General features: G+C 42.9%; 1 long non-coding RNA gene across 2 annotated transcripts in view; it reads left to right on the forward strand.

The window, feature by feature from the left end:
* Window positions 1–23955, forward strand: part of LOC116873051 — a 156985-nt gene that overhangs the window by 111761 nt on the left and 21269 nt on the right. For both annotated transcript variants that reach the window (XR_004383733.1, XR_004383732.1), the window contains exon 2: window positions 11209–11382. This is a non-coding gene — a long non-coding RNA (uncharacterized LOC116873051). The remainder of the gene's footprint in view (window positions 1–11208; window positions 11383–23955) is intronic.

Here is a 23955-nt window from a genome sequence, read left to right on the forward strand (position 1 = left end):
AAAATTCAAAAACAACCTACACTTATTCTCAGTTAGAACTCATTATTGGTCCCTGGTTGAACTTTAGAAAGATTTAAGTTGAAAGAAACCAAGTGTTCAGAATGTACCAGCAAAATTCTCCTTAATTTAATGATTGGGAAAGAATAGGATCAGAAGAAGGTTAGAGGTAGCATCAAATCCTTTAAAAAAAAATCTTAAAAGGCCACACATCATCACATCGACAGGGAGAGGGGTAACACTGACTTCTTTCAACAGAATTGGGTAAATATTTGACCTCCAGTGTCATCACGGTTAATGTATATTCTGGACCTCAGAGGACATTGAGACGAAAGCTGTGCTTACTGATTGGCTCCCTCCTAGCCTTTGCTTGCTTGGAAAAGACTGATAATATACTTTGTCCTTAACTTGGTGAAGTTCAATTCCTAGTTGTTCAATAGCTAAGACAATAATGATCTCATCCACTGACAATTTAAGTTCGTGTGATTTGTAAATCAGTACATAATAATCATAACTTCTGGGTTAATTGTTAACTCTCAGAAGATATTCAGGGCCAATACCATCCCTTTATCTAATCTCGAGAAGATGACATTGAGTTGTAGTTGGTGCACGTATGTCCATGAAGGTCCCATAAAATAAGAAGTTGATTACAATTACATTAATATTCCTAGAACTTGTATCTCTCTTGTAATTCCCTATAAGGATGCAACAGACTCCCCTATGTTAAATTACTCATTCTGATAACTATGTGAGAAGAAGATGCACAGATGGTATTTCTGAGAATGGCATCAAAGCATTTAAAATGCTCATTGGCAACATATCGCATATTTACATGTGAGTGGAAAGTCATCTTTTGGCTACATTAATGCTGCAAAAATAAACACACTTTGGTCTCTGATGCAAAGTTTAAAGTTCTAATGGCAATATTTGTTTCTTCACTTTGCTTCCCAGGTACCATAAAAAAGTCAACATTTATCAGTCAACTGCATGTATTCAACACCCACTGTGTGTTCAGCATCAGGTGCTATGGAGCCTTAGAGAGAAAGACATTCAAGGACTTTATAGTTTAATGGGGGAGAAGGAGAAACACAAATGTGTACATGTAAACAAGTGAGGCGGGAGACATATAAACAAACACACAGTCCTGACCATCTGTGCACAGAGAGGTAGAAACTGGCTGCAAGGATAAAGGTGGGTGGAATGAGGCCGGCGCCTGAAAGGAGGTGAGCCTTGTTTTGGCGAGGCTGTGTGGGGGTTCGAACAGATCTGCCTTCCATTTCTTGAAAAATCCAGGAGTAATATACACACGCAAACAGAACTGTTCACTCCACTGGTGATGTGGTTGGTCGGGGTCTGTGGGATTTGAAGAGTGCGTATTTGGAGTGCAGGCACCTGCTCCTGGCAGTGGTTCTCCAAGTGTGCTCCAGACCGTTGGTCCAGACTGGGGCACTTGTGAGAACCCCAAATTATAAGCTTCTCCCCAGACCTACCAAGTGGGGGCTGGCACCCTTTGTTTTTATAAACCCTCCAGGGCAGTCTGAGGCTCATAGAGTCTGAGAGCCACTGCTCTGGGTGGTGGCTGAGTGTGAGTTCTGAGTGAGGGTAGGATGCCTTTGAAATGGCAGGTGCAGAGGCCAGCGGATGTCTGCAGGAAGCATTCTAGAGATGAGAGCAGCTGGTGAGGAGGGGACAGTGAGTGAAGGCCTCAAGGCTCCCTCCAGAAATTTTAGGAGGCTACCTGGAGTCCTCTGACATGTATCTCAGAGCCCCTTTCTGAGTTAAGGTCTTCAGAGAATTCTAACTTTTGCATTTCCTGACTTTTACGAGCATGTTGAGTGTTGTAATTCCATGAGGCTTTTAGATGTAATTTCCTTTGCTTTTAAGGAAAACATGAGATGGTGGGGAGGGGTGTTTTTTAAGGGAGGGGTGGTGGCTGGTAGTGAGATGGCAAACCATTTTCAAAAGGAATAAAACATCAGCAGAATTATTCTTTAAAGACATTGCTGCAAAGCCCGTATACATGTACTGAAACATAATAGAAGAAGAAGAAGAAAAGCTAATATTTATAGAGCTTTGATGATGTGCCAGGCATGTTCTAAAGTACTTACATATATTAATTCATTAATCCTCATAGCAGCTTCTGACGCAGGGCCAACTATTATTTCCATATGATAAATGAGTAACTATAGCACAGAGAAGGTAAGAAACTTGCTCGGGGTCACACAGCTACTGCTGGAACTAGAACTCAGACACTGATGCTGTGTTTTGAACCCATACACTATTTTATCCTGCAAGAACTTAAACACTGGATGATAAGTATTTTCTGTTTTGAAAAAGTGACTCATTGTTGTGAATTGTTTGGCATTTGAGGATTAGACTTCAGGGCCTGATGACTTTCTTATTTAATTTTCTGGTTGGCCAGCCGAGTATTTCCCAGGTCTACCCAGTTCTCACAGAAGGTAGCCGAGGCTGACTTTTGGGTAGAGTAAATCAGTTACAAAATAAAGGTTAGGCTCAGCGCCCAGAGCAAAGCTTGAAAAGATTCTGGAATGATCTCCCCTTGGCCCAGAACCATTTAGCTTGTCCTCGGCACCCCCTACAGGGCTTAGGAGTTCCTAGGAGCCCGGTTTTCCCCTGAATGCAGGAAGAGGGGGTTTCATGGGATGGAGGGAGATGGGAGAGGAGAAAGGAAGGCCTAGGCCAGTTTGTCAATAGGGTCTTGTCCCCTATGGGTCATTCTCAGGAACAACAGTGGTCACCGTGTTTTGGTGAAGAGCATGGATTTTGGGGGTCAGATGACCTCCTGGGTTGCAGGCCTGGCTCCTTCACTTACAAAATGCAGATCATATATATTAGTTCTTGTCTTAGTGTTGAGACAATGGAATCAAGGCTGCACTTAAGTTCTTTAAACTAGACTGGGCACAGAGTAAGCGCTGAGGGGCTCCTTCTTATTTCCTGATCTCCTGCTACCTGCCTGGCACCATTCTGAAGCTTTGGGGAGAGCACTAATGACCAGCTAAAACTACTGCTCACAGCAACACTGTGACTTGGGTATCTACCATTTTGCAGGGGAGGAAACAGCATCAGTGGGGTCATTCACCCAGAGTGATCCAAGCAGGGAGGGGCACAATGAGACTTTCTCTCTGCGGAGCCCAAGCTGCTGGCTTGGTGGCTGCACCGTCCCTGTCCCACACGTAGCCCGGGCACCTTTGGGCATGTGCGCTGGAGTCAAAGACTTGGCTGTGGGGTCCTGGGGAAACTACTACTGAGTTACAACCTTGTTTGCACTTTTAAAAAGGCTGGATTTGAAGCCTCTTTTGATCATTTTACTCATAAACTTCTGGCCCTCTGGGTGAGTCCTCCCCATAGATTGTCTTGTGGATGTTATCGGCACAAGAGGTGTTTGATGGGACCCGTGATTTGCTTGTCACTTTCTGCCCATGCAAGTGATTGATGAATGGTCTGAGTCCCACAGGAGATGCTCTTTGAGGGTATGAGAGTAGACCCTGCTGTCGCATTGCCTGACACTTCTCACACCTTCCGTCACACTGTCACTGACATACTGACATCATACACTTGGAGCTCGCGGTTCCGTGTTTAGCTATAAAGGAGCTGGTCCAAATCAGGAAAGAGAGAATGTATGTCGGGCTTCCATGTGACCTCTCACCTCTGCCCAGGCCTGGGTCGCTGTCAAAGTCATTGCCAGGCACACCGCTCAAACTCATGTTGCTGCAGATCTAATCTGCTGTTCTCTGGTCATCGAGCAGAGGTGCGGACCTCTTCAGTAAATTGATTTCTTCTCCTGGAAGCTTACTGTGTCCACATCAGACAAGGCAGGCCAGACTTGGGGACCCCAAAGTAGGTATCTTCGATGTGTTGTGAGAGACTGAAATTCATGAGTGTATGAGTGGATCATTAGCTCATATCTGTGCATGTTTTACTACTATTTACACAGTAAATCTTTTGACGTTATAAGATTTACTGTAAAGTATACTGCATGCCAAGAAAACAAAGAAGCAAGAAACGAAATTTACAGTATCAGTAACTACATAAACCTAAAAATACAGACTGCACTTGGCTTTTAGGTAGCAGGTTGAAACATAGAAGGTTGCCAGTATTTGATATTTTTGACCTATAAAAACAGAATGACCCTTGGGGAACAATGAAGTTAAAATTAGGTGAGAAAGGAAAAGATTCAAAAATAGCAAAATGGAAACCCTGTCCCACCTCCCATGTTATCAAAACAAGTGATAAACTGAGGGATTTTAGCTAGAAAACCTATCAATATCTTTATTGGCGAGGGGTGGGAAATCTTTATAATTCAAGAAAGAGGAGTTTGGTAAGACAAAATATTAGAGGAAAAGTATTACCAGGGTCACTGACTTAACCCATCTGAATGAGTCTCAGTTTTCTCATCTATAGAATGGGAGCACTGTGCTGGCTAATTCAATGTGAAGACTCTGAAACTTAATAGACTCTTGAAATAGGCATGGGATTTGGAAACCAGCTCTGAGTCAGGATGCTCCACATTAGTAGACAGACAATCCTTTTTTTTTTTTTTAAGATTTTATTTATTTATTTGACAGAGAGATCACAAGTAGGCAGAGAGGCAGGCAGAGAGCGAGAGAGAGGGAAGAAGGCTCCCTGATGAGCAGAGAACCCGATGCGGGGCTCGATCCCAAAACCATGAGATCATGACCTAGGCTGAAGACAAAGGCGTAACCCACTGAGCCACCCAGGTGCCCACAGACAATCCTTTTTAAAGATGTATGGGTTAGGCTGATCAGTTTTGGATTGGTGTCTTTATATGTGTTTCCCAGACCTGTTTAAAAGCTTGACATTGAATAGAAGCATTCCTGAGTTGCTACATCCTAGGGGATTTTAGACACACAGATTTCATGGCCATTATTAAAAAAAAAAATCCATTTATAGCTTTGATTACAAACAGGAGGTGATTCTTGTTACCATCAGAACACCGAAAAACATATTCCTTCATCCTAGTAGGACAAAGGGCATAGAACACACATTTTCACCCCCTTCAGAGGATACTGAGGAGCTACATGGGTGGCGGGGTGGTTGGACAGAGAGGGAGCCTTTTCTGGGCAGTTCACAAGCCAGTCAGGTGAGAGCATTTCACAGATGCGTTAGAGAGGAGCGAAGCCTCCTTGGCGATATCATGATAACATCTGTATTTTTGAGGAAGTGCATCAACAAGGACAAACGTGAATTTTTCAAATGGGAGTATGATCCCCATTCAAGGAAGTAGCCCAATGCTGACAGAGAACATTTTCAAAATATCAAGAAAATGCCAGGTAGTCTTTCAGATGTTTAAAAGCATTCATTCTCTTAATCCTGAAAACTCTGTGAGTTCAGCATGGCTTATACAGATGGCAACAGTGAGGCACAGCCGAGATGTGAAGGTTGGTGGTTCACACAGAAATGGATTAGGAAAGCTAGCTAACCCTGGGAGAAGGGAAACTGAACAAGGAAGAGAAGCATTCTTTAAGTTGGGAATAGTGGGAGGAACTACAGGTTTCTATCCTAGTCCTGCTATGATTCTTTTGGGGGCGGGGAGGACAGAGGGAGAGAAAGAATCTCAAGTAGATTCCCTGCTGTGCTCAGAGCCCTACATGGGGCTCAGTCTCACAACCCTGAGATCATGACCTGAGTGGAAATCAAGAGGCAACTGCTTGGGGCACTTGGGTGGCTCAGTAGGTTAAGCATCTGCCTTCGGCTTGATCCCGGAGTCCTGGGATCAAGCCCCCTCTCTGCTCAGTGGGGAGCCTGTTTCTGCCTCTCCCTCTGCCTCCCACTCCCCTGCTTGTGCTCTCTCTCTGTCAAGTAAATAAATAAAAATCTTTAAAAAAAAAAAAAAAGAGAGAGAGAGAGAGAGAGAGAGGGAACTGCTTAGGAGGCTGAGCTACCTGGGTGCCCCCCACTATGATTCATTTACCAGAACGATGATACTATATGTCATTTAATTATGTTATACACACACACATTTCTCACTCTCAGCTACTCTATTGTTTTCATAAACCCTAAGATAATGCATCTTTCTAGGCGCTGTTAGCTATAGGTACCTGGATGGGCAGGGGGAGGGGCCCTCAGCTGATAGTGCAAGTTAAGTGCAGAGTCTGGTGTCCTACAGACCTGGGTTCAGATCCCAGCTCGGCTACTAACCATCTGTGTGGTCCCAGTCAATTGCCTGATGTCAACTATAAGCAAAATAGGTTTGATAATACCTGCTTCACACAGCTTCTGGGAGGTTTAAATGAGCTCAGAGGTAGAAAGTAGTTAGCACAGTCCCTAGCACATAGTAAATGCTTAGGAAACAGTGACAATAGTAGCTCTTTCTAGTTGCCTAACAAGGGAAGCCACCTCCTTTTACAATACTCACGGTTCCAAGTTTGACTGGGGTGTGACACGCTATAAACTTGCTCCTCGAGGTATTGCAGTGGACCCAATAGATGAAATATATTTAAAGTAATGAACCTGTTCATTATCTTTCCAATTTTAATGGGCCGATGAACCAGGATCTACACTAATCATGGAAATGAAGTGATAAAGGCAGTGCTACTAAGCTCAGAGTTTTGGTAGGGCAACTCTTCCCAGAGATACCTCCACTGGGTTTCCTTTTCCCCGTTTGCTTTTCTACTTCTGTGCATGAAGCCGGAGCTATGTGTATTTTTGTTCCCAGTGTTCTCATATGTTGATTTTTTTCACCTACTAAAATGTAGTGAGCTTAAGAAAAGTTCAATTAAAATGAAACATAAATATTTTCTTTCTTACTGTGTCATTAAAAACTCTCTCCCCCACTCCCTGTAGTTACTTGGCACCCACCCAAAAGAAACATTTTTCCCTCTTGGCCCCCAGTGTTTAAAGCATAGAGGAAACAGATCTGCTTAGTCTGTCTCGACAGGATCCTTACATGGGAAGAGGAGCAGAGGTTTCCAAGGACTGGAAAACAGAGTACAAAGTAAGGAAAGCAAGGGAAGAAGAAAACGATGGGGAACGCAAGCAGAAAGAGGGAGAGGAGGAGATGTCCATTGTAGGCTTTCCCATGAAATCGGTTTCTGGGAGATGGCATCTTACCTTGGATTTCTGCATCAAAGAGATAAAACTCACTGTTGACCTTCCTCCAGGAGAGATTCCAACTCAGCATTATTCCCGGCCATCTTCTGATGGATTCTACCACTATCCAATGTAGCTGGTACTTAAGGTTCACGCTATTGGGTGATAAGTCATCTTCGCCAGCCACAGAGGCACTAATATTTATTGAGCAGTTACTATGTGCTGTGAAGTTAACAAGGATTGGTTTCTTTAATCCCTAAAGAAAAATCCGAGGGAGATACGATTATAACCCCAGTGCTAAAGATGGTGAGTCTGAGGTTTTGGGAGGGTAGCAGAGGCTAGATTCAAATCCCAGCAGCTGGACCCCAGAGCCTTGCACCCGTATCATATTGTAGAGCACACTCCGTATTTTCAGACACCATTCCAGAGCTCCTCCCACCGTAACTCTTCTCTTTCTTCTCCCTCCTCCTTTTGCCTTCCCCTCTTTCCATGAATGCTCTGCCATGCATCAGGTTCTATTTTGTAAGTGGTGGATCATCCAATTCTATTTCGTCTCACAGAGCTAAGGTATTCCTACCAGGCATCCTTTCCTAGTTACTAATCCAGTGAAATCACAGTCTCCACAGCAAATTCAAATAAAGGGAACTGCTCCATCTAGAGTTTCATTTTGCAAGTAAGTTGCTATTTATTTCATGTAGTGCCTTCCTCCCAACCTCTCTTCCCCTCCTCCCCAGAAGCCTTTGCCTTATCCAAACATTAGGCTTTCTATTCCAGGTTGGGCCCAAAATAAACTGATCTATGGTGGCGTGCACAGCCGGTGGCTTCCTGTAGATATCTGGAGGGCAGTGCATTTCTTTTCATCCTCTTTTCTAAACAAATATATCTCTATTTCCATCTTTCTTCCTAGGGAACAGCTCTTTTCTTCTTCCCATACTCTGAACTCTCCTTTCTCCCCTCACTCCGCCCCCTTTCTTTTGTCCATTTAGCTTCTTCAATTTCTGTTTTGCCCACTTTAAAGCAATACAGTCAGTCCTGAGGTCAGATTGAGCTATCGTTTAATGCTGGACTCGTTTGCATTGGCCCATCCTTACATTCACGTAGAAAAGTTTCATCCAGAAAAGTGACACAAAGGCATCTGAAATCCAGGTAGAGTTTTCTTCTGATCTTCATCTATCGATACATTTATAGAGAGGACATAGAATTTTTTGCTCTCAATACCCAATTCCAGATAAGATTGACCTTGACCAGCAAAAGCAGTGGTTGCTAAAACCCTTAAAAGTGGTGGAGCAAAAAAAAAAAAAAAAAAAAAAGCTCCCAGTGCATACTGGCTTTGTGTGGTTACATATGATCATACTATCTTTCCTTATGAGCACATTGCATTTGCTAGCGGTGGGATTTCGAGTAGCTAATCTCTGTGTACCTAAATTCCCTCATCTATGAAATGAGAGTAATCAGAATCGCTACCTCATAGTGTTGTTGTGAGGAATTAATTATAAATGTATCTTAAAACTTTACCTAACATTGGAAGTTTAAGTTGTTACCTATTATAATTCAGTTAAGATGCTAGACCTCCTCTTTCTAATTTTAGTAGTAGCACTTTGCCCTCCTGACTGCCTTCCTTCCATCCTTCATAATGAAAATAGTTATTTGGTACCTATTATGTGCTAGGCTCAGGAACACAATGGTAAGCAAAAAGAGACCCAAGTCCCTACCTTCATGGATCTTACAGACTAATGGGAAGACAGGCAGACATGAAACAGTCCTACAAGATCGTGTAAATGCCCTGTGATACATTCCATGAAGGGTTCAGGAGCTTGTTGAGGGGGCCAAGGGAGCTTAGAACATGGGGATCTGGTCCAACCAGGGAGGACAGTGTCTTCCTCAAGCATCCATCAGGAGCTGATAAGGGTTAAGTGCTAAAAGGTATATGGGAAACAATGTGGCAAGACAGGGAGGCAGGAGTGTTCCAGGCAGGGAGATCTGGGTGATGAGAGCAGAGCCAGTGAGGAGGGAGGAAGGTGATGCAACAAGGAGAGCAAAGGCAGCGGGAGGAGCAGATTAGGAGCACAGAGCTCTCTGGGCCAAATTGGGGATATAGTACACATTGAGTTAAGTCTTTGGAGCAATGGGGAGTCAGAGGGGAAAAATTTAATTTTTATTTCTTTTTTAAATTCCAGTATGATTAACATACAATGTTATATTAGTTTCAGGTATACAATATAGTGAGTCAGCAATTCTCTGCCTTAGTGCGCATCATGAGAAGTGTACTCTTAATCCCCTTCCCCTATTTCACCCATCCCCCTCCCCACCACCTCCCACCTCACTTCTGGCAACCATCCAGTTGTAGCCAGAGAAAATTTTTAAGGTGGGTTTTATGTGTATGTGTGGGGTATTCTGTCTTTAGTGGTAGTATTCGAGTTTCTAAAAGATTACTGTGAATGAATTATTGTGAATTAATACTGTGAATTAATGTGACAAATGGCCTGGTGGGGGGGCAGTGACTAAGCAATAGAAGGCTATCACAGTCATTTACAACAGAGATGACATCAGCGTGGTGGCCAGCGCTGGGGGTAGCCAAGGTGGGAGATTTGCATGGATGTGAGGGCATTTCACAGATAAAATCCCAAAATATTTAGAGACGGATGAGGTTGGGGTTGGAGCAGAGAGAGCTGGGTGCCGTGGATGACTTCATGAATTCTGATGAGACTGAACATTTTCCCTTTTTTTCCCTCCAGTGCCCAAGAGGTATAGGGCAGGACAGCCTGTGGCGTCTTTTACAGAGTAACAACAGTCAGCAGGCCTGAGACATTTGGGAAAAGTCTGCTTAGGCGTGCTGATTAGCCAAAATAAAAGAGGAAGTTGACCTTCAACCCTTGTCTTTGTTTTGTTCCAGCTGCAGAAATCATTTTCGGTTGCTCTCTGACTGGAGTAAACAACACTCCTTGTCACCTTATCCCTTTGACGGTCTGTTCCACTTCTGTATTTTCACTGGGACATGACTCTCACTGACAGTAGAAAGTTCAGCACCCAGACCTGCGGCTGTGAAAATACTTGCTCCTCTCCAGAACTATTAGTGCTTGTGGGAAACACGTCACAGTGCCAACCACTCACTGGTCCTGAAGTGACCTTGTTATTTTGGGACATAGTAAAGGAAATGATATTTTAAAAACCCAAGTGGCACTCTCTCCGGGTATTGAAAGGTGTAAGAGATAAAAACGGTCACCATACTTGAAGAACGGGCGCTGGAGGCTCCCCAGACTGACTCTATATTGTGTCAGCACAATATATCTGAGCTCCGTGAAACAACCCAGGACCAAAGTGCTCTCTTCAGTTGAATAATTAGACAGCAGCGGTGGTCAGTTTGGGAACGCTAATGATCTTCTGTCCCTGCTTTAGAATTTTTATTATGAGGCCAACACCATCCTTAGGCAGAATTCAGAGCAGAGGAGAAAGACTGCTAGATTTTGAACTGCGGTGAGGATAGCCCAGGTTTTATTCCTGTTCTTATCGAGGCACACCCACAGTGCTCATCACGTGGTGGGTACTCAGTGCACGTTGGTTGGATAAAGGATTCACCTGTGCTTTCGTGGGTATTTATATGGTATGGTGAGTTCATAATTTTTTGCCCCACTAGGTAGAGATGGTTGCTTCCAGTCCTCCATATTTATTTCGAACACTATTTCGCGACAAGGGTGTTCTAATGTGAAACAATAAGGAAATCAGCTGTCTGGGTGCAGATATGTTATGTTCTCCCTGGAAAATGCTTTAGCAATCTAAATTGCACTAGAATGAGGTTATTGATGTGGGAGGAAGGGAAAGTAAGATAAAACTCAGAGCTAATTTCCAGACAGGATTGCTACTTTCAGAACGAATTTCAAAGGCTTCTTGTGCACCTGACACGGGTGCTGAAGATTTCCCTATGATTTGTGATTTGAAATGACCTGCCACGTGGTCCTGGGGTCCCCTGTCCTTTGAAGCAGTTGTCTGTTCTCCCGGTTTCTGTTCCCTCCTTTCCCACCATCAGCACCCTGGGCAGGGCCCCATTCCTTCTGGTCTGCGGTGTTGGAATCATCCCTTTACTTCAGTCCTTTTTTAAAACTATGATTTGACTTCTCCTTGTTGCCCCTTACTCTATCACAGGTTCTCAGACTGTGCTTCCCAGACCAGCAGCATTAGCATCACCTGGGAACTTTTTAGAAATGAAAATGCTGGGGCCTCACCCTGGACCTACTCAAAAAGAAACTTCGACGTGGGGACCCACAATTTGGTTTTGACAAGGAGGTCAGCTCAAATGTGAGAACCACTGCTGCTGTGGTATGTAAAGCTCAGTTCTGAGCCTGTCACCTCTTTGTTACTTTTCTTGGTGTCCTTGCCAACAGCCATATAAGCATGTATATCTATGTCCATCTATTCTAGGCCTTCTCCAACAGCACCAGCTGGTTCCCTAGCCGAGCAGGTACGACGTTCTACATGTAACCCAAATGGATTACTTGCTCTTCCCTCTGTCTCTCCCCGATAATGGTGGTTCTGCTAGGAATGCTCCTTCTCCTCCCTCCTTATAGAAACCTTACTCATTCTTTTTTTTTTCTTCAAGCTTTTATTTAAATTCTAGTTAACATACAGTGTAATATTAGTTTGAGGTGTACAACAGAATGATTTAACACTTCCATGCAACACCCAGTGCCCATCACTATAAGTCCCCTCCACAACCCATGCCCCATTTAACCCATCCCCTTGCCCACCTTCCCTAAAAATATTACCTACTACCTTCTTGCCATGGTAGATAAGATTTTAGGTAGATCAGATTTAGTAGACATCCCATTTTCCTTTTCCCTCTTCTCAGTATATCCTCAATTAATCTTGATTTCATGCCAGGGCCATCCCCTTTCAGGGAATGTTTTCAGATGTTGCTTCTCCTCTGCTCCCACAGAGTGCTGTGCCTCCCTTGGTGCATGTCCCCACCTCCTCTGTAACAGTGTTTGTATGCGTGTGTCTCCCATCCCAAATAGAGTGTGAGAGTTGGGGAAATCTAACCTTTTACTTTGACTCTGTGTCCTCCCACAGCCAAGGACAAGGCTGGGGATATACTACACAGTGAGTAAGTGTGGCCAATTTAACAATAAAGCAAAGTATTTGCCTGAACATTGAAGTTTGTACAGTGACAGCAGAATTAGGAATGAGTATTTCCTTTCCAATGTGGTTTTCTCACATTGTGGAGAAAATTAAACCAGAACCAGGAGACTTAGGCCAGACCAAGCTTCTTGGTGACTTCTTGGTGACGTGGGTAAGGCAGTTAATGGTTTTGTTTCCATTTTCATAATATTTATGGGCAGAGTTACAGTGAGGACCAAATGCAACAGCACATGTTATCAAAATAAGATATTACATTGATTCCTTACATATAAAACAAGGCAACCCGTTTTCTGGCTGCACATAGAACTATTAAGAACATTAAAGAAAACCTTTAAATAGAAAACTTCATTATTATCGGGGTGGGGGGTGTCTTCCAAGATCAGCCTAAGATTATTTTTAGGGAAATTGAAATCTTTTGGTCTGAAATTTAAAGCACGAAAACTCAAACTTTAGAACCATTTCGCTATTCTTACTTGTTGATGAGAAATCAGCATTACTGCCTATTTTTCAGCCTTTGGAGGGATTTTTCAAGCTTTATCTTGACTTGATGGTTGAAAAAAAAGTCAACCAAAGGTACATTTTCTAAGCCCTTGTCCGGCCCTACCCATTAGAAAAGTGTGAGCTTGGGGCACCTGGGTGGCTCAGTGGGTTAAAGCCTCTGCCTTCGGCTCGGGTCGTGATCCCAGGGTCCTGGGATCGAGCCCCGCGTCGGGCTTTCTGCTCAGTGGGAAGCCTGCTTCCTCCTCTCTCTCTCTGCCTGCCTCTCTGCCTACTTGTGATCTGTCTGTCAAATAAATAAAAATCTTTAAAAAAAAAAAAAAGTGTGAGCTACTGTTCTATCAAAACTAATTAAACCTTAAATGTATAACCAACTCTCAATTACCAAGGTTAATGGGACTACATGCATACATAATTATATGCTACATTTATACAGTGCTTTTAACTTCTTCAAAGCACATTTCACTGTATTGCATATATAAAACAGATGGATTTTTTTTGAAATCCACAAATGAGGTAAAACAAGAAATCTTCGAATCAATAATTTCAACTTTCTGTGTTTCCAAAGCTATTAGAACTAGTGAAATTGTCTAACAGGGTTTTTTTCATTGCCCTATTCTCTCCTTGACCCATCTCATCTAGAGGTAAGAAATGACAGAAAGATCTGGAGGAATCTCTAGAGGAGAGGAAGTCAAGGACTCAGGCCATCTGCAAACTAGATCATTAGCTCCAGGGTAATTAAAAATAATTGAGTGTATGTGTGATTATATCCAGAAAGTCCAGAAAAGAGATGAAAAGGTGTAGGAAATGATGTGTGAGTAACAGTATTTATGGGGCTCTTGTTATTGTCATTCACTCAACAAGCATTATTAAGCACCTACTGTATGCCAGGTCCTTTCAACAAAGGGAATGGATACAGCCATGAACAACCCAGGCAGGGCTGCTGTTGTCATGGAGATTACCTTCTTGAGTGGTGAAGACAGACAATAAACAGGAACATAAATACACAAACAAGCTAACTTTAGGTAGTTCTAAGCACTGCAAAGCCCATAAACACAGGAATGCGGTATTGAGTGTCTTGGGGAGGGGATGCTATTTTAGATAGGGTAGGCAGGGTAGGCCTGCCTGCTGAGAAGTATATAATTGAGCTGCAGCCTGCCACAAGGAGCCCACCCTGGGTCAGTCTGCCAACCAGAATGATGGGATGAGTGAACTCATCAAGTGTGCCAGAGGGAGGGAGACCGGGCCTGTCCCAGGTCTCTGCTTATTTATTCTGTGTCCTTTTGTGGATATTACTAAAAGCTCTCCAGGACCCCTGATTCATTGCCTCTACAACAGGGCTTGCTAATACTGATCACCTTGACAGGGGTGCTCTGAGGAATAATGGGTAAACAATTGTGAGGAGCTATATAAATGCTAAATAATGATCACAGTAATAACCTTTTATTAAAGTTAGCACCGTGATAGGCAGCTCACACTCGGATGCCTTGGCAAATGTGGAAATTGATACGGCGGCTCCCTGCGCACACCAACACTCTCCTTTAAAATAGAAAAAATAAATGAGCCGATGATCATGATATTCAAAGTGTTAGTGATCAAATAACTGTCTTGAGAGAAAGCTGGTGTGTGAAGTGTAAAATGGGAGTAGCAAGATAATGGCACATTACAGCCCAGAGCGGGCCCAGGGATGGCTGGTGAATGCGACCGCGTGCTTGCTGGTGCTCGCGCCGTCTGCTACCGGGCGGTCATTCTAACCCTGTCAGGACTAGGCGCTGCCACCCCCAAAAGCACTGGCAGACGGAAAGTGGGAAGAGAAGGAGCCGGGTGAGCAGCGTCTTTGCCAGCAGCCCCATCTGGCCCTCTTGGCCTTGGTAAGCCTTCCCCGGGGTGGGGGTGGGAGGGGAACTGAGAAGCCAGCACCAAGGGGCCCTACCTTGGAAGGACACCAAGGAAGTGAGGCGGGAGGGAAGAGGGGAATGAGAGTGGCATTTTTCCCTTCTGGAATGAAATATCCCAATTCTGGGAAAGACTTCTGTTTTCTTTCTACCCGATCAATCCTCCTCCACGATTAGAGATGGGAACCCATTTCCTAGCTGCTCTTCTTCCTTCCCTGCCAAACCTCTCCCCAAAATTTAACATTAACGCCCCCCAAAATGAATTATCTTTTTTGTGTGTGTGTGGGGGGGTCCTATCATCTCTTTGATATAAATAGGCATGTGCCTGAGTGTTCTTTGCTGTCTTGCACCTCACGTGGGACAGTCACACAGTATGATGCACACAAGCACATGCACACCTGCACACCCAGTCCCTCCAGATCCTTTGTGAGGCCCTGGCTCAGCTGCTGTGCAGGGCCTGTGGGGTATAGGCCTCAGAATAGAAAAGTTTACGTTACTGGTTTTTTTCTCCAAAAAGCAGGAAGAGAAGACAATTAAAAACACTTCTTCTAAGGCTGATACTAAATACTTTGTTCTGTATCGAATGAGCAAGTCCCTTTCCCGCCATGGGACAGGGAGACTCGAGATGACCTTGGAGGTGGTAAGAGCTCCCAGTGCATACTTTCTAGAAATTAGAGAGGTTAAAAAGAATATGGCAGGATAATCCTAGTCTTCAAGAAATTGCGGTTTAAATTGGGGTGAGGGAGGTCAAGGGCCTCAAAAAAATCGAATTGATTTTGACCAAATGGAGAAATTTTTAAATGTTAAAGTACCCTGGCGCATGACATTATGGTATTTTGTCAAGTATTTTGGGTTAGCATGCACCACGGGACATAGTAAGTGCTCAGTAAATGTTCTGCTGGTGAGTAAAGCATTTCCATCTACCAGTGTCTCATGTGGCTCAAAACTGAACTCATCTTATTTAAGTATACCATTTCTTCAAGTGCTCTGTTTCCCAAAATAGTCAGTGGAGAAATGTAGGGACAATGGTCTTCAGGAGATGTGGTCATTCTCACGGTCAAATTAGTCTAGGTAAAGTTGGTTCATGACTTTCAGATTTTGTTGGGTAAGTTGTTTTTGTTTTTGTTTTTGTTTTTTTTTAAATAATTTCTTTGTGGGGAGCAAAAGAAGAGGGAAAAAAGGGAATCTCAAACCGGTATTCCACTGAGCATGCAGCTTGACACAGGGCTCTACAGAGGGCTCAAGGCAGGGCTCAACACGAGGTTCCATCCCACAACTCTGAGTTCATAACTGCAGCCAAAATCAAGAGTCAGATGCTTAACTGACTGAGCCATTAAGGTGCCCCTGTTTGGTTAGTGTTTTTTTTTAATGTCTTGTTGGTAATGGTCTGTCAGTAGGTGGGAGAGAGAGGCATAAGGAAGGAAGATACCTGCTTAGATCCTGGGCTCTTTTCATTTATTTGAGAGAGACAGTGCACAAGCAGGGTGAGGGGCAGAGGGAGAGAGAGACAAGCAGACTGAGCCAGGGCCCTGGTGGGGCTCAATCCCAGGATCCTGGGATCATGACCTGACCTAAAATCGGACACTTAACCCATTGAGCCACTCAGGTGCCCCTGGATCCTGTGCTCTTAAATGAAGCTAACCTATACACAACAAAAATCCAGTATCAAACCCCAAGCAATGGTCCCCAGTTACTGTCTTGGATCCTTTATTTTACTTTTCCTTTTTGCTTACCCGTTTTGGACTTGATGAGTAATTTTGGCTTTCCCACTTTTCATCTTTGGCGCTCCTTCGAAAATGGGTTATGTTGATCTGGCTCTTTCTGTTTCTGGGTGCTCAGAAGTTTTCCCTCTATGCAGCCAAATTTTGATCCCAGGATTATTTCCTGGCTTTGGCCTGTCTCAGTGGCATCCGTGCTGGTCATGACTTCTCCAGATGGGGGCATGCACAAGAGGAAGAATCAAACAAAAACCATGCAAGGAAACAGGAAGAGTACCTGGCCCAGCTTACGCTGGGCAGGACACTGAGGACTTGCTGTTGTGCAGTCTCGGCCTCCTTACTTATCTCCTTTTTATTGTTTTATTTTTTAAAAGTAAACTCTATGCCCAATGTGGGGCTTGAACTCATCACCTTGAGATCAAAGAGTTGTATGCTCTACCAACTAAGCCAGCCCAGGCAACCGTTCCTCTCCTTTTTTTAATCCCCTCCTGTTTCTGACTCTTTCTATTTCAATTTTTATTAAATCTCTGCCTTCTAACGGCCAGTCTTCTTCTAGTATCCATTTGTAAGACTTCAGTGGGAATGAGGGTTGGTCTCCATTATGCAAAACAAATTTGATAGCTGGGAGGAATTGCTGAAGCTGTGATGTCTTTGTAGCACATAGCAAATGCCATTTAACCGTATTTTTGGCAAACTACTCTGGCTTTCCAGGGAGTCAGATGATGGGTAAGTCAATAAATATCTGTCAAATGAATGAGTGAATACGTACTAGTTGTATAGCATTGCACCAGTTACTTTAAATAATACAAAGTACGAAACTTCATCCTTGGCTTAAAAAGGATGTCCATGCACAGAAAGGCTGCTTTGAAATTTCAACAAGGGCCGGGCCTGGTTCCCTCTTTCTTCTGGAATGTAAGAAGTCCTCTCTCAGTGCACAACCAGCCTCATTTGGGCAAAAGGGAATATGAGCAAAGCCCTGGTTACAGCAGTAACAGACACTTAGGAGCTAATGAGTTGTAGAAGCTGAACACTTCACTGTCCATGGTTTTCTCCATAACATCTTCATAAACAGCAAAATGCATAATACATAGGTGAATAGGATGATGTGAGCACCTGGAGAATTATAGGCGATACAACTTTGATATCACCCTAGAAGCCTCCACTCTCCTGTCTGATATAATCATCGTTTACTGACTTTTCTTTATAATTTTACCACCTTTCGAAGCTCTCCTAAAAAGTTTGGTTTTACCCAGTTTTGAAATCAAAATAGATTAAAAAAGAAAAACAACAACTCCTCGTGTATTCAACATCAGACATGGAAAAGACAACTAGTGTTTTTAAAAATAAGATCTTTTGAGATGTAGGGGCGCCTGGGTGGCTCAGTCGGTTAAGTGTCCAAATCGGTTTCAGCTGAGGTCATGAGCTCAGCATGATGGGACTGAGCCCCACGTTGGGCTCCACATTCTTTCTTCTCTCCCGCTCCCTCTGCCCCTCCTTCCCAGCTCACAAGCATTCTCTATCTCTCTCTCTTAAAAAAAAAAAAAATTACTTACAAAAAATATGTTGAAGTGTACGATTTCTTTTGGCGATCAGGACATTCACTCTTTAGTGCACTTTTATGTTTGCTGACTGCTAGTCGCTCTACTCTTTCATATTTCAAAGGTATTCCTCCCAAAGCTGCCTTTGGTCTCATACACATCCTTTCCTGGACTCAGTGGGACTTGGGAGGATACTGAACTCCTCATAGAATGGTCGTTGCTATCCCATGATCGTCACTGTTATTATTCCTAATTTTTACGTGGCTTTCAAAAGCCTCCTAAAGTCTGTACTTTCAAAATGCTATCTACATCTTTAATTATACCTGACAATAAACTCTCACCACAAAATCTGTTTGATCTTGCACTATACCCATCATTATCTTCAAATATCCTATTTAAAGAAAAAAAATCCCATTTATATCAGGTTCCCAAAGAGTTATAATATTTGCAGTGGTGCTCTTTCTGTAATTGCTGTTTGTGTAATTCTTGCAAATCAAAGTTGTACAAATGATTGGATGCCACTTGCATTGTCTACCAGATTGGGATAATGTGGTCCTTTAAACTACTGTGTACTGAACAAATCCACAGAGCAAAAACTGAAATGGAACTTGGGCAACTGGGTCTCCACAGAGAAACAGATCGGATGCTGTAGTGTTGACAGAGTGCTTTGGATCCAGAATAATCATGCTAATCACTCTTCTTCCAGATTAATCAGCTAATGTTGTTTTTCATGAAGAAGAGGTCTTCATGAGTCCTGGTGAGATAGGATTTGGGAAGGCAGAGAGCAGCAGGGAAAGCTTCTGGGGATGAGATCAGTTGGAGCAAAGGACAGAAGGCAAAAATTAGGAAGCTGTATGCCTGAGAAGCGATCTGGACCTCAGGCGTGACAAATATAAGCTTACAGCATTGCCACTACTTTGTGAAACACGGTATTTTTGTGATTATTTTCCTTCATCCCGATTTCATGTTTTTATGATATAATCTATAGTCATATCCGGTCTCATTTTTCTGTGTATTTAGATACAGGGACTAGAGTGCAATGGCTGAATAAATAGTTTCAGGAGCAACAAGGTTGGGGAGGGAGGTTGGGTCATATTGTGAAAATCCTTAAAATACTTATCTTGGACTTTATCCGTAGAAGTCATTTAGTGTTTTGTTTGTTTGTTTGTTTGTTTGTTAATTGGGAGCCCCGTGAGGAAAACAGTGTTTTTGATGGTTTGTAGGGCGTTGAAGACTCGAGGCAGTATGATAATACAGTGATAATTCAGGCATTAAAAATAAGGTTGGACAGGGCTGGTCATGGTGGTGATGGATCAGAAAGGAAGGGGTGGGTGCAGCATTATAACAGGAGAATTTGGCTTCTTTCTCTTGGTCTTTTCAGCCATTTGGGCTTAATACCGGTCAGTCTTCCTGATTTGTTTTCCTTACTATTTAAATTTTCCTTCTTCCCTTGATTTGTTTTCCTTACTATTTAAATTTTCCTTCTTCCCTTGATAATCTCCTTTTTCTTTCTATTTTTTCCCCTTTTCTTTCTTTTGCTTGCATTTAAATTTTTTTTTTCTTTTACCTTCCTATACGGGATGATAACTGAGTCAGACGGATACCAGATGGAAGATAGGGGTAAACATCAACCATAAGATTCACTAACTAATTAGAATATGTTGCTACTTAAAAAATTGGTTTTATATCTTTTATCTTTAGTTAGAAAGAAGGAAAGAAAAGGTAAGAAGAAAGACAAGGGAAGAAAAGAGAATGAAAAAAGGAGAGAGAAAAATTTTCGTTTATTTATTCATTCAAGAATGCTGTTTCCAGGGACGCCGAGCGGCTCAGTTTGTCAAGCGCCTGCCTTCGGCTCAGGTCATGATCCCAGAGTCCTGACAGAGAGCCCCGCATCGGGCTCCCTGCTCAGCCAGGAGCCTGCATCTCCCTCTCCCTCTGCTGCTCCCCTTTCTTGTGCTCGCCTGCTCTTTCTCTGTCAAACAAATAAATAAAATCTCCAAAGAAAAAGAAAAGGAATGCTGTTTCCAGAGAAGGAAAGCCAAAAAGGTGGAGAAGATACAACAAAAATGACTTATGGTATTGTAATTCTATTATACATTTCCCCTTTGAAGTCAGCTGGTCAAGTGTAGACACCAGGAGGCAGAAGATGAAGGTGTGATTAGTCTTCTTCTGTTCCTTTAGGTCATGTTATTCTTCATATCAAAGAGGTGGAGTTAAATCTACCCCTAGGACTTAGTGACCAGCTCAACAAATAGGATGATCTGGGAATGACTTTTGGGGATTTCTGAGGCAAGGCTGTAAGAAGCCTGGGTCTTTTGGAACATTTACCTGTGGTATGTGCTCTTTTGGAATCCAGCCACTACTTTGAGAAAAGCTCAAGTCATCTGAGACCCTCCAGTTGCCAGCCCCAAGTAAGATGATAGCCAGCCTCCCTTGCCAGTCATGTGAGTGAACCATCTTGACATCCAGCTCGGTGGAGCTATGGATGGTTGCAGCCCCAGCTGACCTCTGACCGCAGTTACTGGGAGACCCTAAGCCAGAACTGCCCAGTCAGTCCCAGTCAATCCACAGAATAGTAACACATGGGAATGAATTACTGTATTAAGCTACTACACTTCAGTGTGATTTCTTTTTTCTCCTTTTTGAAAGATTTTATTTATTTATTTATTTGTCAAAGAGAGAGAGAGAGCACAAGCAGAGGGAACAGCAGGCAGAGGGAGAAGCAGGCTCCCCGCTGAGCAAGGAGCCCAATCTCAGGACCCTGGGTTCATGACCTAAGCTGAAGGCCGATGCTTAACTGACTGAGCCACCAGGCGTCCCTGGTATGATTTTTTATATAGCAATAGATAATTCCTTCATTCTTATGTGAGTCATAAATAATGCTTTATCAAGTGTTTGAGAGATTCCTAATGTCATCCAGAATGTATGCATATTTTTTTGCTTTTGTCTTTCTCCTAAAAATCACTTTATTACTCAGTAGCTTTGACATTGGATTCTGAATTGACCTTGATCAGAAATCTTAGGAAATACTTAAGCAAATATTTTGTTTTTTATCATTTTAATTTATTTTTAAGTAAGCTCCACACCTCTTGTGGCTTAAAATTAGAACCATAAGATCAAGACCTGAGGTGAGATCAAAGTCAGATGTTTAACTGACTGAGACACCCAGGCACCCCAGCACCCCCAGCAAATATTTTAGACACCATCATATTTTGAGTACTGGCTCAGGATAAAGTGATACAGATGTGACAAAAATAATTCTCATGTGTAATCAAGTTTAAGTCCTAGCTCCTCGTTTAAGTCCTAACTCTCTGTCATTTATTACTGTGTGATAAATGGGTAAGATATTTAATGTCTCTAATTCTAGTTTCCAATGATATACTATATTTGAAAGTATTTAGTAGTGCCTAGCACAGCATATTCAATAAATGTTCATTTCTTTCCATTTCTATGAAAGTCTCATGCTCATAAGTGCAACCATGTTGAAACTTACCATTATCACACTGCTTCCTAAAACTATTTTTATTAGTTATCAAAATTACCCTTGATAAATATTTCATAAGCTTCCATAATATTACCTTTACTAATGTGATCTACTTTACTTTTCCTGTGGGATAACTTATTTAGTAGATCTGGGGGACTCATTCTGTTACTAGATCCTCACAAAAGTACTTTTGTGACCACCTTCTTTGTTTTTCAAGGGCATGACCCTGTTTCATATCTTGAATGTGGTTCTCTACCCTAGTACAAATGTTAATAAGTTAAGTGCATACCAAATAAGAATTTTAATTCAGTTCATCATATGTTTATGTATTTAAATTTAAGAGTCACATTGATATAATTGGTAACATTACCCATTTGCTTTGATTTGAGATGCCAAGTGATTGAAAAATTTTTTAATTTGGAAGTGAATTACCTTGCTTATTTGAATTTATCATTTTTGCATAATTAGGATGAACTAATTTAATTTGCAGTTATCCTTTTAAATGACTTAAATGATGTCTGCTGAAATACTCAAGGCCACATGATTAGTGGAGTCACCCCGAATATTACTGATTCTCGTGGGTAGGAAAGGACAATGGAACTTGTGAAGCCCGGAAATGAAGTTACAAGCTTGATCTTTTTTCCATTAATATATATGTATATATATTTTTCTTCTTGGTTCCCCAGGCCTCACTCTAGGCTGCTCTATGTTTTCCAGAGGGACCACACATTGCAATTTGGTGCTGGTTCTCCTTTTCCAACTCTGTCCTGATTCCGTGTCATTTGCACTTGATGTTCAGCTCACATCTTGTCTCTTCCCTCAAAGGGAAGGCTGGTTACTCATTTGGTGGGTTATGGTAAAAATCCCCAACAGTGCTATTTTTTTTTTTTTAAGATTTTGTTCATTTATTTGACAGACAGAGATCACAAGTAGGCAGAAAGAAAGGAAGGGAAGCAGGCCCTCTGCTGAGCAGAGAGCCCGATGCGGGGCTCGATGTGGGGCTCGATGCAGGGCTCGATCCCAGGATCCTGGGATCATGACCTGAGCCGAAGGCAGAGGCTTTAACCCACTGAGCCACCCAGGCACCCCTCCCCAACAGTGCTTTTTATGGGACTGAGATTCTTCCAGCAAATACTACTTTTTGATGATACATTTTAATGAGCCTTTTAAAAATTGGGACACCATGGGACGCCTGGGTGGCTCAGTTGGTTGGACGACTGCTTTCGGCTCAGGTCATGATCCCGGAGTCCCGGGATCGAGTCCCGCATCGGGCTCCCAGCTCCACGGGGAGTCTGCTTCTCCCTCTGACCTTCTTCTCGCTCATGCTCTCTCTCACTGCCTCTCTCTCAAATAGATAAATAAAATCTTAAAAAAAAAAAATTGGGACACCAGACTATGGCTAGTGAAGCTGGAACCTATAATTTTAGAACAGCGTTTGCAGTCTAGTTTTGCTCCCATTAAAATGGCTGCCCATTAAACTCGTTAGTGGAATCCACCATATTGTGTTGCTTAACTTTTACCATCTTCTTATGGTTTTTCATTTTTTTCTTTCACAGAAAGCACTGGGCCTAAATAAATCCTTTACTCTTCTATAATGCTTTCATTTTGACCCTACTACTGCTGCAGATCAACCAAATTTCTTCATTACAGCAATCTCTACACCACCAATCTCCAACAACCTTGTTAACCAGGTTTTCAAATATACCCTCAAGAGGTAGTCAACAAAGGTGAACTCCCCACCCGCCCCCATATAGGACATTTTCAGGAAGTAGGAGCTTTGTCTTATTCTTTTCAGGGAGCTTTCAGACCAAAAAATGAAACAAAGTAGATAACTTGTTACCAACATTAGAATCTCATTTGAAACTATTTTCTACAGCTCAAAATGTGGCATAAGGCAGATCTTTACTTAAGAAGGGCCTTATTATTTAAGTCCTCTTGAAGACCTTGAGATTGCCTGCATGAGTACTGCTGTGGGAGGATGTGAAGCACAGTCTTGGCCGCTCCAGTATCTAATTTAAGTGCAGAAAGTGAGATCATCTCCCAAAGCACAGGAATTGATTTTACCTCAAGCCCCTCCTTGGTATTAAACTCCTACAATCACAGACTATAGAAAAGGAAGAAATTTGGTGTTCATGCTGTCTGATTTTACAAACCAGGAAACTGAGACTCAGAGGTGCGAGCTCATTATGCTCATCTGGTTATTTAGTTGGTTTCTTGGATGAGGATGGTTTCAGAAAGGAGGCAGAAAAGTAGAAGTATTCAAAAACTATTTAGGAACTGTAACATCAGCACTGACTTGTCGGGGATGGCATGGTGCTGACAGACTGAGTACCCACAGAGGAGGGGCATGGTGCTGGGAGACTGAGTACCCCATAGGGGAGGGGCATGGTGCTGAGAGACTGAGTACCCATAGGGGAGGGGCGCAGTGCTGAGAGACTGAGTACCCACAGGCATGGGGCATGGGGCTGAGAAACTGAGTATCCACAGGGGTGGGGTGTGGTGCTGAGAGACTGAGTACCAACAGGGAGGGGCATGGTGCTGAGAGACTGAGTACCCACAGGGGAGGGGCATGGTGCTGAGAGACTGAGTACCAACAGGGGAGGGGCATGGGGCTGAGAGAC

Source organism: Lontra canadensis, unplaced genomic scaffold (assembly GCF_010015895.1).
Source record: "Lontra canadensis isolate GAN:19392208 unplaced genomic scaffold, GSC_riverotter_1.0 scaffold31, whole genome shotgun sequence".
Lineage (NCBI taxonomy): Eukaryota > Metazoa > Chordata > Mammalia > Carnivora > Mustelidae > Lontra > Lontra canadensis.